At 35.7% G+C, this 24,077-nt stretch overlaps 1 long non-coding RNA gene across 1 annotated transcript; it reads left to right on the top strand.

Moving 5' to 3' along the window:
- The first annotated feature begins 3,772 nt into the window (after positions 1 to 3,772).
- Positions 3,773 to 6,161, top strand: LOC140691456 (uncharacterized). The gene is made up of 2 exons (XR_012067079.1): positions 3,773 to 3,858; positions 5,990 to 6,161. It is a non-coding gene; the product is annotated as an uncharacterized lncRNA (long non-coding RNA).
- The last annotated feature ends 17,916 nt before the right edge of the window (positions 6,162 to 24,077 follow it).

Raw genomic sequence — 24,077 nt, 5'->3', positions numbered from 1 at the left:
ATGGTTTCCTTAAATTCTTTCAACAGACTTAAAATTGTTGATTTAAAGCCTGTCTAGTAAGCTGAATGGCTGGGCTTCTCCAGGGACAAATTTTTCTTTCTTCCTTTTCTTTTTCTTTTTTTTCCTGGGTATGGGTCATACTCTTGTTTCTTTACATGCCTTACTTTTTGTTAGTGTTGTGGGAGTCAGGACACCTTGAATATTATAATGTGGCAACTCTGGAAGTCATATTTTTCCTTCTCAGTTTTCTTTTTTTTTTCCTCTTTGTTGTAGTTCTTTTGCTGTTGTTTTTGTTATAAATTATTGCTATTTTTGAGTGTCTATTCTGGACCAGTTTGGTAAATTGTTTCTTGTTTTGTGTGGTCACTAAAGTTTCTCCTTGGTTAACTCAGTAGTAACTAAGGGTGGCACAGAGGTTTCCTTAAATGTCTTGAATCAGTAAGTTTCCCAGGCCTTGCAGAGGGGCCTGTGTGTGTGTTGGGGGGTCTCACCCTAACCTGCAGAGATGCTGTCTTAATCTTCACTTCCTACTTGCACCCAGCCTCAAGATCAGACAGAGGTGGGTTGTCAGTGCCATATTTATGGTCTTCTAGATTACCAGGAATATTCTGAAGCTTTCAAGAGCCTCCTCCTATGGGATCTCATTTTCTCTCTTATTTCCTAGTTTTTTTCTTTTAAATGTTTTGATCAGTCCCTTTTTATCCCCAACTGATAGTGTCGCCTCAGGTATAAATAATTCTTATGATTGTTTTGTACAAATGCCCTAAGGATAGAGCTGTGTACATAGAGGAGGCTCTGAGTCAGTTTAAAGAAGGCAAACCCAGAGAATGAAGCTTTTCGCGGAGGTTCCAGCCTGGTCAATAAGTGACAGTTATCTGAGGATGGGGCTTTTGTTCTATCCTACATGGTTCTCTCCATTGGCTGATGACCTGATTTTCACAGCATTCAACCCCTGTTGTGTGGGTTTTGTTTTTCAAAACAACCTACAGATCTTGGAAGAGGATGATGAGAATAGAGCTAATTAAGACTCCACAAAGCTTGCTGTTTTTACTGAGAGTCAGCTAGTTTTCTTGAATAAACACTCCTCACATTGTTGCAAATCTTTAGTTAATTTCCCAGTTTATGAAAAAAATGATTTTGACAGTTTTTGCTTGTGTTCTTCTTGCTTTAATGGCTTTGGGGAGGTCTTTATTTCAAAAGCACTTTCTGAAGATCTTCCATGTTCATGACAGTTCTTGTGTGAAGCTCATCTATGTATTTAGATGGATATATAACATTCAGCTCAACATTTTCTCTTCTTGAAGATCAAAAACTATTCATTATGTTCTGGCATTGTGTCATTGTCAATATAAATCTGATCACCATCTTTTTTCTTTCTCCTTTAAATGACCTAATTATTTTGTTATTTTGACCACATTTTTTGTTTCTTTTTCTTTCAAGGCTTCACTTCAAATGAAACATTGTCACCATATTCCCTAAGAGATACTGCCTGTTCAATATGTAAGTTGACTTTTTTTGTTTTTAAAATTTTAGTAACATATTTTCTAAATATATATTACAGTGTTTGTTCTATGTATAATATTGCTTTCTTCATTGGTGACACTTGTTACACTCACTTTAGTTATCTTCATTTATGTTATTTTAATATTTTTATTTATTTTCCTTTTTGTGCTTAAATCATCTTTCTTTTTAACCTTTTTATCTTAAGACATCCACTTTTGTGTTTTCTTGTGTTTCTTTTAGTTTAGTGTTTATTTCTGAAATAATCTTTTATTTCTTATCTTTCTTGGATTCTGTCATTTTATGAGTTTTCCTAATTCTAATGTATGTTAATATTTCATATTTTGGATTGCATTTAGCTTGTTTTAAATATTAGTTTAGAAATTTATGTGTTTTACATGCATACATTTGTTGCATGATCTCATTGATTGTAGGGACAATATTCTACAACTTACCCTTTCTTTTGGTGCAGTAGCTCTGTGTGAGATTTAATCACGATCCTTTAGGTCACTTATTTATACATGGGGTTTAAATTAACTTTCTAAGACTGAGAGGTAAGAATAGGAGTTCTAACTCTTCTGCTGTAGTTGTCCGTCTTCTGTTATTTTCTGTGATGAGCTCAGAAATATTACCTTATAATTTCTGTCATCTCCTGGCTTTGTCCCCATTCTCTTTTCTGTATATTCTGTATTTTCTGCATTTTTCTTTTCTTTTCTCTTTTCTCTATTCCTCTTAATTTATACAACCCCCAACAACTTCTCTCCAATGGATGAGATCATTCTGGTTAGTTTTGAGAGCTTATGGGGTGCAAGATGCTCCAGCCTTTATAGATTTGGACCCTTTGCATTAACCCACATGTTAAAGTGTATAAAATTACTACCAAGTTTTGGATACTCTTCTCAAATTTGCCCTCTGTGCTTCTCATGACATCTGATCTCATCTTCTCAGAGCCCTCAGATGCCACATGGATTCCCTGAAACTATATAGGGCTGTGGCTGTTATTGCTTTGTCCCCCTCACTCATACTTTGGGATTGAGAGGGAAAACTTGTCACTTTTTTTTTTTAAGGTTTGATCTGTGTATCTGGGTAGTCTGGCATTTTTAATGGAGATTTGGAAATAGTCCAAAAATATTTTTTCATCACTGCCACTTTTACAAAATACACTGCATATAGATTTTTTTTCATTCATAGGTTTTCCTTCTCAGTACTCCAGAAATTAAAACTGAATAATCTAGTTTTCAGAGTTATAGATGAAGAACATGATACCAACATTTTTTTCTCTTTTCTTTAAGCCTTTTGTTTGTTTGTTTCTACATGTAAGATTTAGAATTTGTATTTTTACTTTAAAATTTAAAAAAAATTCACCTGGGTATATCTATGTTTACTTAGTCTCTTTTAATTCATAGTACCTGTTATTCATTGAATCTTTTTTTCTTCCTATTCTTTTCAGGAAAAATTAAATTATATTGTGTCTGAGAAAAATACATTAGAACAGAACAGAGCAGGGCAATACCTTACAGAATTTATATTTAGTGCTCAAAGCTGCACAGGCATAAACCATGATCTGCAGAATGACAAAGAAAAATGTAAATCAATAGGATATTTTATCATACCTTTCTTTTGTCTTTGCAGGTAAAGCAAAGCTTGTGTGCATTATTTTTTTTTTTTTATAATGTTGCCTTTAGTCTGCTCTCTCCCCTAATTCTGCATCCTAGGACTGTGCCATCCAGCCTCATCTCTTCCTTAGTTCTCCCTTCCATTTGAATATGAGGACATTTTCGAGATTTGCTTTTTTAATGTTTTTTTCAGCAATCAATGTGTTATTTAGCCTTATCATTGTATTTTTTAATCAAAAATATTTCTTATTTGATATTGTTCACAAATTGGGCTTTCTGAATCTTGTTACATGTTTGACTTTTTTTGTATGTTTAATTTTCCCTTTGTTACTGTTACTGAACTCAGGTTTGGCTGCTTGTCACTCAAAAGCTCATACTTGAGGGATGATTGTTGGTTGGAAAGAAAAGGTTGTTTTATTCAGGAGACCAGTAACCTATGGAGAAGGTGGAGTCCTTTCTAAGAACCAACTCTGAAGATTCCGCTTGGCCATGAAAGTTTTTAAAGGGAAAAGGGGAATATTAATCACATTTAATCATTTGAGGAGGGGACAGAGTCTTCTGTATCTTTCACTGTGTGCAGACTTTCTTCTCATTGGTTGGTGGTGATGTAACAAGGTGGTGTTCCAGGAATCTTGTGCTCAGTCTGAAGTTACCATCTTACACCTTAGATCCTGCAGAAGAATTTGAAGATATATTGTTATTGAGAAGAAACCAAGACCTTGTCCTACCCCATTTGCTCTGAGTATTCTTTTACTTATCTTAAATTATCAAAGTTAATAAATATCTCTTGTTCCTAGTCTTATAATATATTTGCAAAATGTGATGTTTATGGCAGTAAGATGGGTCAACTATTTTTATAATTATCTGTTTAAATTATTAAAGTCTATACAAAGAAATTGGCATTTTCTTCATTTTGCCAGTTTACAAAGTTTACTTCCTTGAAAGAAGCACAAAGTAAGCTACAACCTGATGAGGTTACAGAGTAAAAATTTCCACTGTCAAGGGAACTAATTTTTCTTGTCTATTTTTATGCTCATTCTGCTTGTGTGGCTATGATTAATTGGGATATAATGACACCTTTCCTGAATGTACTAATTATTCTAATTTGGAGTCTCTGAAGCTCTCTTTACTTAAAATAGTCTCTGAGGCAGGGATAGGCTAGACGTGACCACAGCGTCTGAGGTGCTTTCTCGAATCTCATAGAGGATCGTGCTTAGCTTCAACAATTGCCTCATAATCTCACAATCAAAAGTCTGTGTTATAGTTGAAAGTGTGTGGTAGCCTGAGCTGGACAAGCCAGGCTGTGTAACTGAGAATTCTAATTACACATATAGAAGAAATAACAATACAGAGTGAGTTTGTGTTAGGCAGATGGCTGTATTCCTAAGTTTGAGTGGCAGTCGAATTCAACAAGAGCCTGATTTCCCCCTCCAGCTGGCATATTGTGCAGTAAGGCAATACATCCCTCTTTACTTAGTCTACTGGTAATAGACTAGGCAATTCTTGAATGAAAGTGAGCACTGAGGCCAGAGTTCTGTGTGCTGCATCCAGTAAACTTCCTGGGATCTGTACATTTTAAGACTTATTAGGTACTGGTACAACATGATTTTAAGAAACTCAGATTCTAAATCTTGGCTATGCATTAGATTTCAGAAGTTTTTGTTTTTGAATACTTATATACAGGCCCCACCCCAGACTAACTAAAATAGAATGTCCGTGGGATTGCTATTTTAAGGATTTTCCCCCATAATTCTAATGTACAGCCAAGGTAAAGAATCACTCTTTTAGAGCCTATATTTGTATCATTTATTTTCACTTGATGAGCTGTATGACCAAGTCACATAATCTGGGTTTATCTGTAGAAAGAGGGTGGTAAGAGTGCCTTTGTGATAAACGTGATAAGCTGGTTGCTCTTCATAAAGGCATGTCTGTGTGTAGGGAGTTGGAGCCAAAGGGTGCGCAAGGCCAGTCATATTCTCCTTGATAGAGACATATTTGCCTGAGATAAGCTAATGATTATTTGATTCAATGGATATAATGTATTGTTATTAATCTTAAAGCTATCCTTACCTTCCTAGAGGAGACATGCTCTTAGATTATTAAAATGTTAATTTTCTAGTGGCTCACTTAAAATGCAGCATTATGGAACTTAACAAAGTGGGGAGGGAGTAAACAAAATAATAATAATAATATAGTTTCAATTCTTATGAAATTTAGGGCCTAATTCTGAAACTAGGGGGTAAAAATAAAGTATTGTGATTGTTATGATAAAGGGAAGTCTGGAATCATATACACTGCTTAGATCTTATGTTTGTATGTAAGAGTTTGGGGAGTGGGGAAGGTTTGTGTGAGGCATCAATAAAGTCTTAGTTAAAAAGGGCTTAATATGGAGAGCACTAAATAAAATACAGGAGCCATGGAATCCAGGTATAATTTAGAAACCTCCTAGTTATATAATCTCTCGAATCTTCCTGAGCTTCCTTTCCTACACTTAAAATTGGTATGATAATATTTGGTGCATGTAACTTTTCAAGGATAGTTTGAAAAACATAATCATGTAATAATGCATGTGAAAGTAATCCAGTAATTATCAAGAGCTATGTAGATATCATATAGCATGAATGTTACTTATAACTTTATGCTTTTTTTTTAATGTCATGGCACAAATTTTTTTCACAAAGCAAAATATAGAAGACATGATGGAGAACTTGCCCATCAAATATAATAGAGATGGCATGTTGTATTTCAATAAACACTAATCATCTAAGTAAGGGTTGTATATGCCTTGACTTTGCTTTTCACAATGTAGTCAAATTTACTTTTTGGTAGTTGATCGATTGACACTTATTACCCTACCCTATGTATTTCCTTAGAGGGAACAACACTGCTGTTCCAGTCTCCAGGACGAAAGAGGACCAGATGGGGGACATTACAGAATCTTCCCTTTATTCCACATCTCCGATCCTCCTATGGAAGAGCTCTGAACAACTGACACAAAGAGACTGACAAACTGAGAGGATGAGACAAAAATGCTTTCTGAGTTTTCTTATAGTTTATCTTTTTTATTTTTTTTAATCTCCTCCCCATCACATGCCCTCAAGCCTCTGCAATGACCTTAGTTTGCTAAAAGTATATGGGCTTTCATTGTACTGTGCCCTGGGTTTCAAAATTATAATTTTGCCTAATTCTAATTATCTTTAAACCTGTAATTATGTAACACAAATAACACATCAGTTTAGAGTTGTTGCTTCAGGCACGATTACTGTGGTAGCAATAACACAGGTCACCCATGGTCGATCGCAGTAAAATTTTCTCTCTCCTGTTATGGGAGCTGTGATCCTGCTTGTCTCTGCTTGGTTCTGCAAGAAGTTTATTTTCTTTCTGAGACCAGGCTGATTACCTCCTAACTGACATGCCACTGGTCAAGAATGGAAAAGAGCTTAACGTAAGGGTACAGTCACCCCTAAATTTCCACATGGTCATGGAAAGCATCCTGTTTCCTCTCATTCCATTGAGCCCAGCATGTCTTATGGCAGAACTCAAAGTCAGTGAAGCTGGGGTGTATACTCTGCATACAGAAGACATGTGCAAGTCACACGATTATGAGCAGAGAGGCATAATCTAGTACAAGGAAGAGAAAAATAACCCATATAATACTGACCAGGTAGCAATTGCTTCAGAAGAAACTGAAAATCTAATCAGCCATCTGGTTGGAGGCCAGCTGAACATGCAGAAAAATCACTGGGAATAGAAGAATTTTAAATTTAGATTTTATGGACTCAAATTTAAGAAAAATAATGGAAATTTATTTTTTTATTTTCATTTTTCCCTGGAAATTTAATAGAAGAAATCCCATGTTATTCAAAGCTAAATGATCTATTATAATGCATGCTGGTGCCTTAGGTGTGACACCACTCCCTGGTCAAGGGAGATGAACCACCTTTCACATCTGCTACTTGAAGGTGGGAGTAAGTTGCATGAGCTCAGTAAGACCTCTTGTTATATACACTTAAGTGGAAAAAAGGCAAGGAGGCTTTAACCAGGAAGCAATGGGAGCCTATAGTTTACTTGCTGCTTTTCTCCTTGCTCAGTTAAACCTTCCTTCCCAGGAGAAGCACGTTATCTGACCCTCTATTTCTCATTATACCTTCTCTGACTTCCTCTTGTATTGACAAACTGTGGAAACAAACTATGACCCCCTAAGCAGCAGGTTACGCAAAATGCTCAGAATTTGGTTTATAGACCTAGAAACCCCTGGCACTACTCCTCTAAGATCTAGAGCAGAGTTATCCAATAAAGCACAATAGAATAGGAGACAATAGAAGCCACATGTGTAACTTAAAATTTCCTAAGGAAGTGGCCAAGATGGTGTAGTAGAAGTATGCTCTTAGTTCCCCCTCTCCCATGTATATGCTAACAGAAATATACATGGATCCACCCATTCACTCAGAACATCTGCTGAACTTTGACAGAAAATCGCCTTCTTCAAAAAACAAAATTCCTCACAAACTGGTAGAAGAAAAAAAAAAGAAAAAGAAAAAGGAAATTAGTACAGAATGTGTCCCATGGGGAGATAGCAGCAAAGGAGGAATAGCATTCTTACACTGGGACTCCCCTTCTCCAATGGAGAAGTCAGTGGGGATGGATAGGGAACTTCCGAGGCTCAGATCTGTGCACAACAGCCTTTGGCCAACAAAACAAAGAGAAATAGACACAAAGGGTCCCTGCAATCCCCAGCCCTAGATGTGACCTGGCAGGGATGGGCTGGGACTGGCTGCCTGAGCCAGGAAGAGGGCTGGGGCTGACTACACAAAGGCAGCCCCAGAGGACTGGAGTGCACTGTGTGCCATGGCTAGGAGTAAATACAGAATAGATAGAGAAAAGAAAAGAAAAGAAAAGAAAAGAAAAGAAAAGAAAAGAAAAGAAAAGAAAAGAAAAGAAAGAAAAGAAAAGAAAAGGGAAAAAGAGAGAGAGGAAGTAAGGAAGGAAGAAAGAAAGAAAGAGAGAAAGAAAGAAAAGAGAGAGAAAGAAAGAAAAGAAAGAAAAAGAGAGAGAAAGAAAGAGGAAAGAAAGAAAGAAAGGAAAGGAAAGGAAGGAAGGAAAAGGAAGAAGGAAGGAAGGAAGGAAGAAAGAAGGAAGAAAACAAGCAAGCAACACTGCTAGGGTCCCAACAAAGCTAGGCTGGAGCCTCTGTCTCCACAGGCCTGTGGTACCATTCCTGGCATGATGTTGGGAGAAGAGAGGTGGGGCTCTGCCATAGCTACCGTATTTACTGGTGCATCTCCCAGGCAGAGGTGGGATTGAAACCTGAATTCATACCCAGGGGCTCTGCAACATCAAAAGTGGAACTGAAATTTGTTTACAGCCCCAGGAAGAGGGGACCATTTTGATCTGTGGGTGCCTTTGTGGACCCACATCTCTAAGACAAATGAGCAAGGAATGGAGTTCAGCCACACAATTGCCAAACAATACTGAGGAGAATGAATGAAGTGGGAGGAATAGCCCTCCCAGACTTCAGACAACACCACAGAGATACAGTCATCAAAACAACATGGCATTGGCATGAAAGCAGACATGTGGACCAATGGAACAGAATAGCCCAGAAATTAAGCTCTAGACCTATGGTCAGTTGATCTTAAACAAAGGAGGTAAGAATATAAAATGGAGAAAAGACAGTCCCTTCAGCAAGTAGCATTGGGAAAACTGGACAGCAGCATGTAAATCAATGAAGTTAGAACACTCCCTCAGTCCATACACAAAACTAAACTCAAAATAACTTAAAGACTTAAATACAAAATTAATCATGGTAAATCTCCTAGAGTAAACATAAGCAAAACATTCTCTGACATAATTCTTAGTAATGTTGTCCTAGGGCACTTTACCCAGGCAATGGAAATAAGAGCAAAAATTAACAAATGGGACCTAATTAAACTCATAAGCTTTTGTGCAGCAAAGGAAACCATAAGCAAAGCAAAACAACAACCTATGGAATGGGAGAAAATATTCACAAATGATGTGCCTGACAAAGGCTTAATTTCCAGAATATATAAACAGCTCATACAACTTAATAACAAAAACAAACAAACAATCCAAAAATGGGCAGAAGACCTAAACAAGCAATTTTCCAAGGAAGAAATACAGATGATCAATAAGCACATGAAAAAATGCTAAATATCACTAATTATCAGAGAAATGCAAATCAAAATTACAATAAGATATCACATCACACCGGTCAGAATGGCCATCATTCAAAAGTCCACAAATGATAAATGCTGGAGAGGGTGTGGAGAAAAGGGAACCCTTCCTTCACTGCTGGTGGGAATGTAGTTTGGTGCAGCCACTATAGAAAATGGTATGGAGATTCCTCAAAAAACTGAAAATAGAATTACCATATGATCCAGTAATCCCACTCCTGGGTATATATCCAGAGGGAAACTTAATTCAAAAAGACACCTGCACCCCATTGTTCATAGTAATACTATATACAGTAGACAAGATATGGAAACAATCTGAATGTCCATGGACAGATGACTGGATAAAGTAATGTGGCATATTTATATGATGGAATACTACTCAGCCATAAAACAGAAGAAAATAATGCCATTGCAGCAACATGATGGATCTAGAGATCATCATACTAAGGGAAGTGAGCCAGAAAGAGAAAGAAAAATATCATATGATATCACTCATATGTGAAATCTAAAAACAAAACAAAATTTAAAAAAGGACACTATGAGCTCATCCATAAAAAAGAAACAGACTCACAGACATAGTAAACAATCTTATGGTTACTGGGGGAAGGGAGTGGGAAGGGATAAATTTGGGAGTCTGATATTTGCAAATATTGGCTACTATATGTAAAAATAAATGAAAGGAAAAAATGTTTCTTCTGTACAGCACAGGGAACTATATTCAATACCTTATAATAACCTTTAATATAAAAGAATATGAAAATGAATTTATGTATGTATATACATGACTTGGGACATTGTGCTGTACATCAGAAACTGATACATGGTAACTGACTGTACTTTAATAAAAATATTTTTTAAAAATAAGTAAAATAAAATTTTCTAATAGTCACATTAAAAAATAAAAAGATCAGTTGCAATTTAATTAAATAATATATTTTATTCAGTCTAATATAGTCAAACAATCATTTCTACATGTAATCAATAAAAAAATTATGAACAGTCTTTGAAATCCAACATGCATTTTATACCCAGAGCACATCCCAGTTCTGAGGAGCCACAGTTCCAGTGTTGATGAGACGTGTCCTTCAGGGGGTACATATTGAACAATGAGGAGCTGGAGTTCTGCTTTTGTTTTCATTGGAGGTTGGAAGAGGTTGTAATTTCTTGGATAGCTTTCTTAATTAAAGTAGTCTTGAGCTGCATATTACTAAATAGCATGCCAGTAGGTCTCTATTTTATTATTCATAAAAGGACAACTATACTGTACCTTACCTTGAGACTTATCTGCTTCTTTGTATCTGTTTTGACTTAGTTCAGCACTCCAGTTATTAAAATCAAAGATCCTGACTTATATTTTACTTGGATGGGAGATATTCTAGCTTTACCAGGTCAGTGGATCCATGGTCTCCTGGAAGATGAAGCCAATATCTATTTTGAGCTCAAGATTTGTAAATTATAAAAGTTGATAGACAAGTGAACTACTCATGGGTAAAGCTTGCTGCATTTTTGAAAGCGTAGAATATTTCATAACAATTTAACAGAGAATAATCAATGTATATTACAACTGAGGTAGGAATGTAACATCTTTATAATTATATTTCTTATAGTCTTAATAGCATATTTTTATTTATTAATTTATATTCTAGCTAAAGTGCAACACTCAGCTAAAGGTGCTGTATACACATAGTGCAATAAAAAGGGACATTATAAATTGCAGTAATAAAGTTTACATGCCACTGACCTTTAACTTGATATATTTGATATTGTCCAATAAAGGTAATTACTTTTCAGTTGTAATATAATAGTATAGTGTGTTACCATTCATAGCAATAAAGAACTTTATCTGACTGCTAATAAATTAGCAAAAAAAAAAATCCAATTATGCAAGTTCCAAGGTGCCATAATAATAATTACCACAGCAAAGGGATATCTCACTTGATTAAGTCATTACATAGAGACTTAAGCACGATTTTCACTATTCTGTCAGCTATCAAAAACAGATAAAGAGAAGCCCTTTGAACATGCATACATGATTTCACCCATTTTATGTATTCATCTAAGTCTTTAGAACAAAAGAAACTGTATGGTTCAATTTTAAAAGGGTCTGGATCCTAGCATATATACTCAGTCACTTAAAATTCAGATCTCTATTATTGTGCACATATTGCCCTGTTTTGTGTTTCCATACCATTAATTAATTCTAGAAGTATTTGAATAAGATGCATTCAAGGTAGTATGGAATAATCATTTCAATTATAGGCTCTGTAGCCAGGAATGCCTGAATTCAAATCTCAGCTGCACCACTTCCTAGCTCTGTCATCTTGAACAGTCTATTAAAACCTTCTATGCCTTAAATTTTATCTATAAAAAGGAGGCAATATTAATTAACCCATAGAGTTGGGTGAAGATTAAAGTAACTAATAGATGTAAAGTGATTTAAAACAGAGGAAGTAAATAGTAAACTTCTGGTGTTGATGTTTTATTATTATTAATAGTAGGAGTAGTCATTATCTGTAAATCTGCATATATACTATTTGGATCACCCTTTAATTAAGAAATCATATTATCCGCATTCCAGGATTTTTTTTTCAATTTCAACTTTATTACTCAAATTCCTTTTCTTCCATGTCAATAAATATTTTTACTGTAGAAAAAAGCTGTTATTTTTAAAAGATGAATTAAGAGATATGTTTTCTATTCCTTCCATGGTCTATAAAAGTTGCTCAATAAATATGACCTATTATTCTTGCTATTTTATTATTAATTATCCACCCATCTAGATACTCTGAGCTTTAACCTTTGAACAATTTAGACAGCCATAAAGTTATAAACCAGTGATCATTTTATGTATCCCCACTGAAATACTTTGTCCTTCATCATGATCAATGTAAATAAAGATTATTCATTAATTCACTCACTCTACAAACAGTAGTTATTTAAGGCTGACAATAAAGCTGAACACTAGGCAGAGCATTGAGGTTAAAAACAAAATCTGTTCTCCAGGACTTTATAGTCATAGACACCAATGGCTTCCAGAACAGTGTTTGACACTGAAGTTTTCAAGAAACAAAATATTAAAATTTCTGTTTATATTTTTATCTCATCCTTTTAAATGGCTATTTGGTGCACATTTTATATAGTACAAATATATTTATAGAGTTGTACATAAAAATATTTCAGAAATACAAAAGTTCAGATATTAGAAAAAAATTAAAATTATACTGATGCAGGCGTATGATGTAACAGTTTAGAGATCATGGTATGAACAAGTCTAAGTATGAAAAGTATAATTACAGAAATATATGAAGTAAATAGAGACAAGGAAGGGGACAATTTTCCTGAATGTGGAAGTTTAGGGAACAGATATTTAAGGCTGAGTCTGCCACATCAAAATAGCATGGGATTAGGGACTGTGAATGACAATGGTCGTATGGTTGATATGAAAAGAAAGCAGGGACCAAGTGCTACGAGCACTAAGAAGGAGCTTGCTCGTGGAGAACTCTGCATGCCATGCTTAGGAGTTGGTATTTCATTCTGTTGTCAACTGAGAATTATTGGCATTTTAATAAGGAGAGGTATATTCAGATTTGTATTTTAGAAAAATTAAAATATTGAGATTTAGCATTTTTCTAGTGATTATGGTGAGTTGGGCATTGTTCTGTATCTTTCATATGCACTGTGTTTGTTAAACTTAATGTTCACTCTCTATGAGGTTGAGACTATTTTGAGGCTTGTTTATATGAATAAAGAATAAAGAAGGTAACTTATTTGCCCAAGGTGGAGAACTAATGAATGGTGGTGCTAGGACTCAAAGCTGGGTTTGATGGACTCAAAAGTGTGCTCTCTCCATTGTAACAGTAGGGTGGAGTATGGTGTAAGGCTGAAGGCTATTAATAATCAGTTGTAAACACACCAAGAGAGATAGTGCAAGTCTCTCCAAGCTTCTGTGCTGAACCAGGACCAAGCATTGAGATTAGGAACTGAAACCAGTTCAGCAAATATTTACGGTATGCCTCCTGTGGGGATGGGTGGAATTCAGTATGGCCATTGTTTATATTGGCACCATAAAAACAGGCTATATTGTCCATTATGACATTCACTATGCCCCTCTTAAACAAAGATTAAGGGATTTATTTTCATGAAAATGTCTCTCTTTCTTGATAAACAATAAGATTCCTTTTACGAAACCATTAGAAATATATAATTTAACAAGTTTACCTGTATGTTTCAAGGTTCAGAAAGCTGAGTGTCAAAGTTAATTGCTGATTATATCACTTACAGTAATCTAACATTTCTTTCTTATTTCTACTTCTTTTGTGTATTTTAAAAAATGTATTCTTTGTAGAAATTCAACTTTTATTCAAAGTTACACCAATTTTTGGGAAGAATATGTCATATGACATAAATGACTATGTAAGAAAATAATTAAAAAAATAGTGTCCTACAATTTATGAAAAAAAAATGCAGCTTTCTTTCCTTGAACTGAGGACTTTTATCATATAAAAAAGCAAGAAGAAAAACAATTGAGAAAGTTAAAATATTTCTAATCATATGAGGTGTTCCAAATTCCAAACATCCATAACCAGGACTCCTTAGTAAACATACTTCTTCACACCCTGACCCTTAATTTTTTTATTAGAAGATTAATACTGTGTATCTTAGCAACCACACCTGGACCCAAGGCACATGGGAAAGTCTTGGCAGTATTCAAGGTCAAAATGCTCTAAGCTTAGATTGAATGCCAGGAAACTATATGCCACTTTGCTTCTCAAATGCATTAATACATTTGTATAGATGCAAAGAGAGAAAGAAAAAAGAGAGAGAAAAAAAGAAGGAAGAAAGGAATGGAAAAAGGAGTGAAAAATTCCCAGTGGATAGGTAAATAACTGTCCACTACAAGCCAACTTAATCAAATATGAATTTAGGTATCCATCTAATGCCAGCAAATAATTGGCTGACTTTTAGGTTTGGATCATAACTATGGGAATAAATTAGGAATAATTAGTGATTGCTGAGGGTAAAATGAAGATTGTGTTCCATAAACAAATAAACTTATTAGTGCCTGTATACATATTGGAGACAATACCTACATAGCATTTCATGGACAGAAGTACAGGAGCCCAGTACATCTTCCTAGTGCAGGTAGGTATTAATAGTTAAATGCTTCATTAGCAAAGTCATAACACTTTGAAGTTAGAGCAAAATGATAAGATAATGTCTTGTGCTTACTCTTGTTTCTTCACATGTAGAAATTAGAGAACTACTCTAAGGGAAGACTCAATTTCCAATGGCTATAACAAAGCCAGAGTCTCTAACTGTCCTAAGGGTGAAACAAGAGAGTGACTGCATATAGTGGAGGTTCCCTAAGATTTGGGATTGGCCCATGAAGTCCAGAAATGATTAAAGGAGTAAAATAGCCTAGTGTACATTGCTGAAACAGAGTGAATGGGTATTAATTTGTCTCATGAATCCTAAATCAGGTTAAAATTAGCAATCTATATTGAATCATTTTGCTTAGAGAAAAAAATTAAATTACAGTAGCTTGGAACACATTAAAAGAATTACATAATCTATTCATTTTGACTTATAATTTTGATCATTATATTCACACTCTGTGAGTCAGAGAAAATGAAATGCCTTAAATTTTTTACAATCAATATGAAGAATTGTGAGAGTGGATCTTAGTAAAATATTAGCTATTTAAGGTTGAGTTACTGGCTCACATAAGGCATGGAGAAATGGCTTCAGTCTTTATGGTGGACTTACAGAATTTATCCTTAAGCAGGAACACTTTGCCAATAGAGATTTTATTTTTACTTTCTAATATGATTGCAGGAGTTAAAAAACAGGGTGTGAAATTGAAAATATATATGTCTCCAAGAGCATTTCAGGGGAAAACACACACACACACACACACGCACGCACACACACACAGAGGCTTTTTCCGCAGGAGGCAATGTCAGGTAGTTAGATAAGTGGGGCCACTGGACAGAAATGTGGAGGAGAGGGAGGATGGTCTGGAAGATGGTGTTGTGCCCATCTCCAGCATCAAGGGACTTTACTTCTAAATGAATGCCAGCAAGAAATCAGTATGAACCTGACAGCTGCAACTGCTCAGTTGTGAAAAGGACTTAACCAGACATGACCCAATGCTCATTGTAATATAATTAGCATTGCAGTTAGGGCCACACCTGCCACGGGTTTTTCTGTGTGCAAAGGGAACAAACATGATTAAGCTTTCCAGGGGCAAGAGCCATCCATCAATCAAAAGACCACCCCTAAGCAAGGATATAAGAGAAAGGGGCAAAGATCACTGTTTTTCCTCCCTTGGATCAGCCTGCCTCCTGTCCTTGGGGATGTACTTTTTCTTTCCTAAATAAATCCTTTACAATCTTTTGCTACACAGTGCACCATCTCCCATCTGAAATCTCATCTTTCAGGTATGACAAGAACTGGGGTATTTTCCCTTCCCCTTATGGGGTGACAGAAACACTAAGCAGTAGAGTAATAATGTGTGCATTTTTTTCCCTAGCAGAAAGGTATCTTGGTAGTTATCTTGTTTATGCTTCTTATTTTGTAACAACAACAATGACAAAAACATAAAGAAAAAAAGATGAACTGGGACAAAAAGCCCTTCTCTCCTGATTCAAGTCAAGTAGTATTGCATTTTCCCCTTGTGCCATTCAGTTACAATTGGTAAAAATAAATTAATAGTATAAGGTAACAACTTAACATAAAGATTTAAGAAATTAATAAGGTGACAGAGTTTAGATGAGCAGAGAAATATTATAGAGGAGGAATGAGTTGTGCTGAATCTTGAATAATGTAGATTTTAGATGACAATAGCTATACAGGAGGGAGCCCAGCTTGGAGAGTAGAATATTTCTGCTCTATTTCATAGGGATAGTAGAGGCAAAATCTCTATTCATTTCTCCCCTAACTATACTGCAGCAAATATTTTAGTATCTCTCTCAGTCAGGTTTTCCCATTAATATCTTATATTTTTAAGAAGACTGAGTATTTTCAAGACACTTTCATATATATTAGGCCTTTTGACTAAGAAAATTACACTGTGAGATACTGTTAATATTTTGTCTATGATAAAATTGAGGCCTACACATTTTACCTGATTTATTCACAGTCATATAGCTATTTAGCCACAAAGATAGGTTTGATTGCAGGTCTTGTAACCCCAAGCTTTGTACTTTTCCATCACATCACAGCTAGGACTTTTCCAGCCTGACGCTGAAACAGTTCTTTTCCAATGGAAAATACTGGAAGAAGGTGCACGGGCATTTTCAAAAGATTGAAAGATCACTCTTTTTCTCAAGGAGATGATTGTAACTTTAATCTGGATTTAACTTTAAGGAGTTCTAGTTCAAGTGTCTCATAAATCTGTTTCCCTCATGGCTACTTAGGTGTCCTCCATTTTTTTTGTTGTTGGCAGAAAGCTCAGAGATTAATGTTGCTGGAATATCTCCAGTGTCCCACATGCATTATGTGGCTCTTATCTGCACCATCTGACTCTATCGAGTGAAGGGTAAGGAAAGGATATGATAGAATTTCAGTAAGTTAAAAATAAGCACAGCTTACTTGTTCAGGCTACCAAAGGCCACAATAGAATGTGTTTATTTTTCCATGGAAACCAAGTCATCTGTGTAAGGTAGGAAAACTTCTCCTTCTTCTCTTCTAGATTTTTTGGATGGTCTAATAATTAAATTGACATAAAATGGGTTAATAAGAGAAAAACAAATTTAATTTGTACCTAAGGGAGCTCATAGAAATGTGGAACTTGAAGAGGTGATCAAAGCAGGAACTTTTACATATTTTTGACAAAATAACAACAACAACAACAACAAATGTGAAGAGTTGACCAGAGAAAGAAGTTTGGGCTTGGGCAGTAAATTAGTGCAGAAGTAACAAGGCTTGTTTATATGGCCTTTTCAGCTCTCCCTGGTGATAAGGGTATTCCTCTACCTCCCAGGGCAGGGAGGGTACCTTTCACATGGAAGGTTTATTTCCTGCATTTAGGGGCACAAAGGAGGGTCAGCATGTCCTTCTGGCATTGGCTATTTCTTCAATAAATTTAATTCAAAATAATCAATGTGCTAAAATGGCATATTTGGGTGGCCTGTCTCAAATCCATCACCTGCATGTCCATACTTTACCTTTTCATCTGGACCCAAGCTGAGTTCATCAATGACTTTACAAGTTCAAGATAAAATCAGCTATGCCAGTAAAACAACAACAATAAAAGCTAACCAAACAGTTAAAATCATCAAGTAGATGATGGTTTATGGCCTACTATTGCAGAGGAGGAAAAATAATTTTCCCTTTACCCTTCTAGATTTTTGGCTGAGACACCCCCATAATAAAATATAGATTAACAGGAGAAAAAGCAAACAGAAAAAGCAAACATCCTTCATACATGGAAGATACCAAGGAAAACAGAGTTGCTCCTTGAAATGGCTTAAGCCACCACCTTTTAAATACTATCTCCAGCCGAAAGCAAAAGATGTTGGTGGGGCAGGGGGAACCTGTTGTGGAAGGCTAGCAGAGGAATCACAGTAAGTAAGGGTAAGCCTGGTGTGTAGATTTAGGTCATTGCCTTCTCCACTAATAAGAGTTGCTAGAGATTTAGTCACCTTCTTCTTTCTGGTATAGTTGGAAGACAGCCTCACAAATGGAGACTTTTCCTTAAAAATATTATTTTATCCTACTAAGGGTTATCTTCTACTGGTTATCTCCTCTGCCTACTGTTTCTTAAAAATAACCAACTCAAGGTAATCCTAAAGCCAAAGAGACATATTTTTGGGTGACAAATTCTGCTCCTTTTCACGATATAAAGTAATTATTAATATATTAACCAAATTCACTGCAGTAATTGGTGGATTTCACATTATATTTATTTAACCTCTCCTTTAAGTGCTGTGACAGACATGCAGTCATGATGCTCAGAGTCCCCTTCAAGAAAGCTCCCACTTCCCAGATCTGGGGAGAAGAATTTAGTTGACAGCCTCCAGCTGGTAGCTTTTCTGGGTCAGCCTTTGTTTTCAAGATAAGGTCACATTATCCTTGGGCTGGACTCTGGTCAGTGACTAAGAGAGGTTTTGGCAACATATGGCATGCTGTTCTGGAGGCATCCTCTTGGCTAACAACTGAGCAAGGTGGTGGTGTTACCCCAAAAGGGGAAGGAAAAAGACCCCCAGTTCTTGTCATATCCAAAAGATAAGAATTTATGAGAGACAAAGCAGTGGGTAGCAAAAGATTTGAAACAATTTATTAGCAGAGCAAAAGTACACCTCTAAGAAGAGGAGGTGGGCTGATCCAAGGACAGATGGCTGTGGTCTTTGTTTAGTCCTCTGTCTTATGCCCTCAATTAGAGGTGTTCTCTTGATTAATTGACAGCTCTTGCCCCTGGAGTGCTTAGTCATATTTGCCCCCTTTCCCCATGGCCTTACTTACGGTGCACAAAGAAAAACCCACGACAGGGACCTAAACCACAATGCTAATTATACTACAATGAGCATTGAGTCATGTCTACTTAGGTCCTGTTGCTGCCATGCAGTTGTGGATGTTGGGCTCTGACTGGTTTCTTTCTGGCATTCATTTAAAAGAAGTAATGCCCCCTTATGCTGAAGGTGGGCATACTGTCATCTTATCTGCCCAGTGCCCCACTTATCTAACCACCTAAGAGTGGTACAAGGTCCTTGACATTTTCTCCTAGTGCAATACTCTTCTATCAGACAGTGTGCATTCCAGAGCTCCCGATGTGAAACAGCACAACCCTATGGGGAGCTCCCTGATACAAATCCTTTCCATGTTCCCCATTTTTTGTTAGTAGGGCATAGGCTTCTTTCAGCCTCCTTGACCTTTCCTGAGTTTCAAAAGGAAGATTCAAATTGTTGCTAGTCAGAAAAGGGAGGGAATGCAGAACAAGGGAGGAACAGTCAAGAAACAATAGCACAGCCTTGGGGCAGGGTCCTGGTTCCTCCTCAAGGAATATACACAACAATCAATACCTTTGAGCTCTTTTGCAGGAACTTAAGGCCCCCACCCTGGTGGAGGATGGTAACGAGGCTGAGCACAAGATTCCTGGAGCACTGCCCTGTTACCTCCCCACTAGCCAATCCGAAGAAAATCCCACCCTGATGCCTTCAACCCAAATTTTGCCTATAAAACTTTTCCCCCAAAATTTTCAGGGAATTTGAGTTTTGGGGGTGTGGGGCACGTATCTTCCTTCTTTATCCCTGCAATAAACCTTTCTCTCCTCTAAACTCCGATGTATCTGTTTGTTTAGCCTCATTGTGCATCAGGCACACAAAATTTTGTTCAGTAACACGTGGACAGGAAAAGATTTGGTGGATCTGCTTTGCTCTCTGATATTTTCCTGCCCCATCCTGATATCTCTCATTTCCTTTCAATCATGTTACTCTCCAGTGACAGTAAAATGCAATAATTTAAAAAATTCATACTAGAAATGATTGCAAATTCTTATCAGAATAAAGGCTGAGATTTTTTTTTAAGTTAAAATGTCACATTCTCTGAAATCTCTGACCTCTTCAGGCATACTTACTGAGCTCCACACACTGTTCATTCTAAATTACAATGTGTGTCACAGTGTAATTGTAGTTATTTGATGTGATTAACCTCTCTAAATACACCAAATAAAATAGTGTTTATTTTTCTCACTTATATCTCTGTTGGATTTACTAGTTGTCTCTGTATACAATATACATTTAGAAAGGAGCATTATACCTCAGGGTGAAGGAGGATTGATAAAATTGCCACATTTAGGCCAACAAATGGCTTATTCTTATGCTTGCCTTTAAAATGGTCAACTAATCTGGCTGACCGGTTGCTAATCACAGTTTCAGGCCCATAGTTAAAACGAAAGCTATTAATTTTACTATTTTTGCTTTATTCCAGTAATCAAAAGCAATAATCATACTTGGTTTCTGATTTGTTCTCCAATGAAGTCACAGAACTGTAACCTTACAAAGTAGGCTAAATATAAAGAAGACCACACCTTGGGCACTTATGAGATAAAGAGATCAAAAAACTGACAACCACTAGCTTCTATAGAATTGGATGCCATTCTAAGTCTTATAAATCTGTTGATTATTTATTGTTTGAGCTATGGCTATATAATCCCCCTACCCAACCACCAAGGGGGGTTCACACTTTTGAAGGAACTAACCTGCTGTGAGTCCTCTTTGCCCGGCAAAGTAATTCAGATGTTTCTTTTCTTCTAATTTCCAAGACCCTGTCTCTGAGTGTCAGTTTGGCTCCTCAGGGATGGGGTCCAATCTTTCAGCAACAAGGGGAACTTTGCCATTTTAGAATAGTAGATTGTAAGAAGTTGGGTGTTAAAAATAGAGAAAATGCCTGAGATTTGTAATCAGACTCTCTCTGCTGGATGATCCATCCTTTGCTTTATTCCCAGAAAGAGATGCTAATAACTGAAATGTATACAGATTTTATGCTCAAATCCTAGCATAGAAATTTACATAAATATATTATATTCAGAGATACTTACTACCTCTGTAGAGTGTTTAAATTAGAAATATTTCTTGAACTCTACATTTCAACACTCTTTGCCTAAAAAATAGGATAAACATGCAAAGGGGGAACATCTTAGAATAAAATAGAATTCTGAGAAATTATGCAAAGGAACAGCACCCACATTTTTATAGAAAATACCTAGTAGACATACAAATAATGTAAGAAAAGGTAATCAATAAATCAGTCTCTTTTGGTTATGATTTGGTTTCTGAAAGTCTGTAATAAGATTGATAGCTTCCTTTGGTAATTATTTTGGCTATTGTAATATGTAACATATATGGAAATAAGTTTTATAAATAAATGAGGTAAATTTATTACATAACCCTAAATCTAAGATTTAAATAATAAAAAAAAAATGTGTACCCATTTTTTGGGAGGGTATTTTGATTTTTAAATCATCCTTAAATTACAATAGCTAACGAGATAACTAGCTTAAGTCCATGTTGTAAAAATTAAAAGTTTTGAAATTCAAATATATTCATGAAGGATAAAAATGTGTCATTTATTGGGAGGCAATAAGAATGAAATAAAACAAAAACTCTAAATTCAAACCTGTATATGTTTAGTGTGGGGGTGGGGAAATTTCCCCTCTTTTCAATCTTAGTTCTTTTGGCTGGCAGCTAAAATGACAGAAGGCAGATTGCCAGGAGAAAAATCAAAGTTTAATTGTATATATACATTGGAAGAGTCCCAGGAAAACAGAGTAACTCACTCAAAAGCCTGAAGACCTTCATCTTAAATGCCATCTTCAGCTAAAGACTAAAGAGGATGTTGAGGGTAGTGATTTGGGATTTCAAAGGGGAGGAAAGCAATCCATATGAAGAAGGAAAAGTAAATGGTAAATAAATGTTTGGTGGGCCTGGCAGAGACAATGGGTCTCTGAATGGTCTCTGATCTCTAAGAATTTCCCACATCACAACTAACACATTCTTTGGAGCTATCTCTGGTAATAGATCTATTCCTGTAACAAGCCCTCTATCTACATAGTTCAGGCATGGGATAGCTTTCCATTTCTTTAAATCATCTTTAATTTCCTTAATCAATGTTTCATAGTTCTCTGCATACAAGTATTTCACCTCCTTGGTCAGGTTTATTCCTAAGTACTTTATTTTATTTTTTGATGTAATTTTAAAAGGGATTTTTTTTTAAACTTTCCTTTTCTGATATTTAATTGTTAGGGTAAAGAAATGCAACATATTTCTGTATGTTAATCTTGTACCCTGCTACCTTGCTAAATTCTCTTATCAGTCCTAGTAGTTTCTGCATGGAAATATATCCCATGCTTTTGGATTAGAAGAATTAATACTGTTAAAACAGCCATACTACCCAAAGCAATCTACAGATTTAATGCAATCCCTATCAAATTATACAGGGCAATTTTCACAGAATGAGACCAAAGAATTCTAAAATATATATGGGCTACCCCCCTCCCCCCAAAAAAAACACATCAAAAACAGAATTGACAAAACAATACTGCAGAAAGAAAAATGAAGCTGGAAGAATAATGCTCCCAGACTTCAGACAACACCACAGAGCTACAGTCATCAAAATAGTGTGATGTTGGCACAAAAACAGACATATGGATCAATGTACTAAAATAGAGAGCCCAGAAATAAACCCACATAAGTACAGTCAATTAATCTTTGATAAAGGAGGAAAGAATATACAACAGAGAAAAGACAATCTTTTCAGCGAGTGGTGTTAAGAAAACTGGACAACTGCATGTAAATCAGTAAAATTAGAACACTTCTTCACACCATAAACAAAAATAAAATCAGAATGGCTTAAAGACTTAAACATAAGACACTATAGGCCTCCTAGAAGAAAACATGAATAAAACATTCTCTGCCATATATCTTAGCAGTGTTCTCTTAGGACTATCTACCCAGGCAATGGAAATAAATGCAAAACTAAACAAATGGCCTAGTTAAACTTTTAAGCTTTTGCACAACAAAGGAAACAATAGACCAAACAAAAAGACAACCTACTGAATGGGAGAAAATATTTTCAAATGATATAACATACAAAGGCTTAATTTCCAGAATATATAAATAGCTCATACAACTCAACAATGAAAAAAAAAAAAACAACCCAATCCAAAAATGAGCAGAAGATCTAAACAAACATTTCTCCAGTGAAGACGTACAAATGGCCAATAGGATCATGAACAAATGCTTAATACTGTTAATCATTAGAGAAATGCAAATAAAACTACAATAAGGTATCACCACACACCAGTCAGAATGGTCATTAATAAAAAGCCCACAAATGATAAATGCTGGAGAGGGTGTGGAGAAAAGGGAACCCTCCTACCCTGCTGGTGGGAATGCAGTTTGGTGCAGCCATTATTGGAAACAGTACAGAGATTCCTTAAAAAAGTGAAAATAAACGTACTCTATGATCCATCAATCCCACTCCTAGGCATATATTCAAAGGGAACTCTAATATGAAAAGATATATGCACCCCAGTGTTTATAGCAGCACCATTTATAACAACCAAGACAAGGAAGCAACCTAATGTCCATCGACAGATGACTGGATAAATTAAAGGTGGAATATACATACAATGGAATGCTACTCAGCCATATAAAAGAATAAAATGATGCTATTTGCAACAACATGGATGAAGCTGGAGATTGTCATACTAAATGAAGTAAGCCAGAAAGAGAAAGAAAAATATCATATGATATTACTTAAATGTGGAATCTAAAAATTGACATGAATGAACTTTTTTACAAAACAAAAACAGAATCACAGACACAGAAAACAAACTTATGGTTACTATAGGGGGAAGGTGAAGGGATAAATTAGGAGTCTGAGGTTTGCAGATACAAAGTACTACAGCTAAAATAGATAAACAACAAGGTCCTACTGTATAGCATAGGGAACTATATTCAGTATCCTATAATAGTGTATAATAAAAAATAATATTAAAAGAAATGTATATATAAATTTATATGTATATATGTATATATTTATATATAACTGAATCACTATACTGTACATCAGAAATTAACACAACATTGTAATCTGACTATAATTCAATTAAAAAAAAGAAAGAGAAAACAATTAAATTCTTCAGGCAATTAGGAGGAAATTCAGTTTCTTCCTTAATCTTTTCAGCCTTGATTGTTTTCAGCTTTAAATAATCTGCATGTCAAAGAGACATTTTGTGGTGGTAAATTTTGCTCCCCTATATTTG

This window comes from Vicugna pacos, chromosome 35, assembly GCF_048564905.1.
Source record: "Vicugna pacos chromosome 35, VicPac4, whole genome shotgun sequence".
NCBI classification, from domain to species: Eukaryota; Metazoa; Chordata; class Mammalia; order Artiodactyla; family Camelidae; genus Vicugna; species Vicugna pacos.
This window is presented reverse-complemented; position numbering and strand designations above follow the sequence as displayed.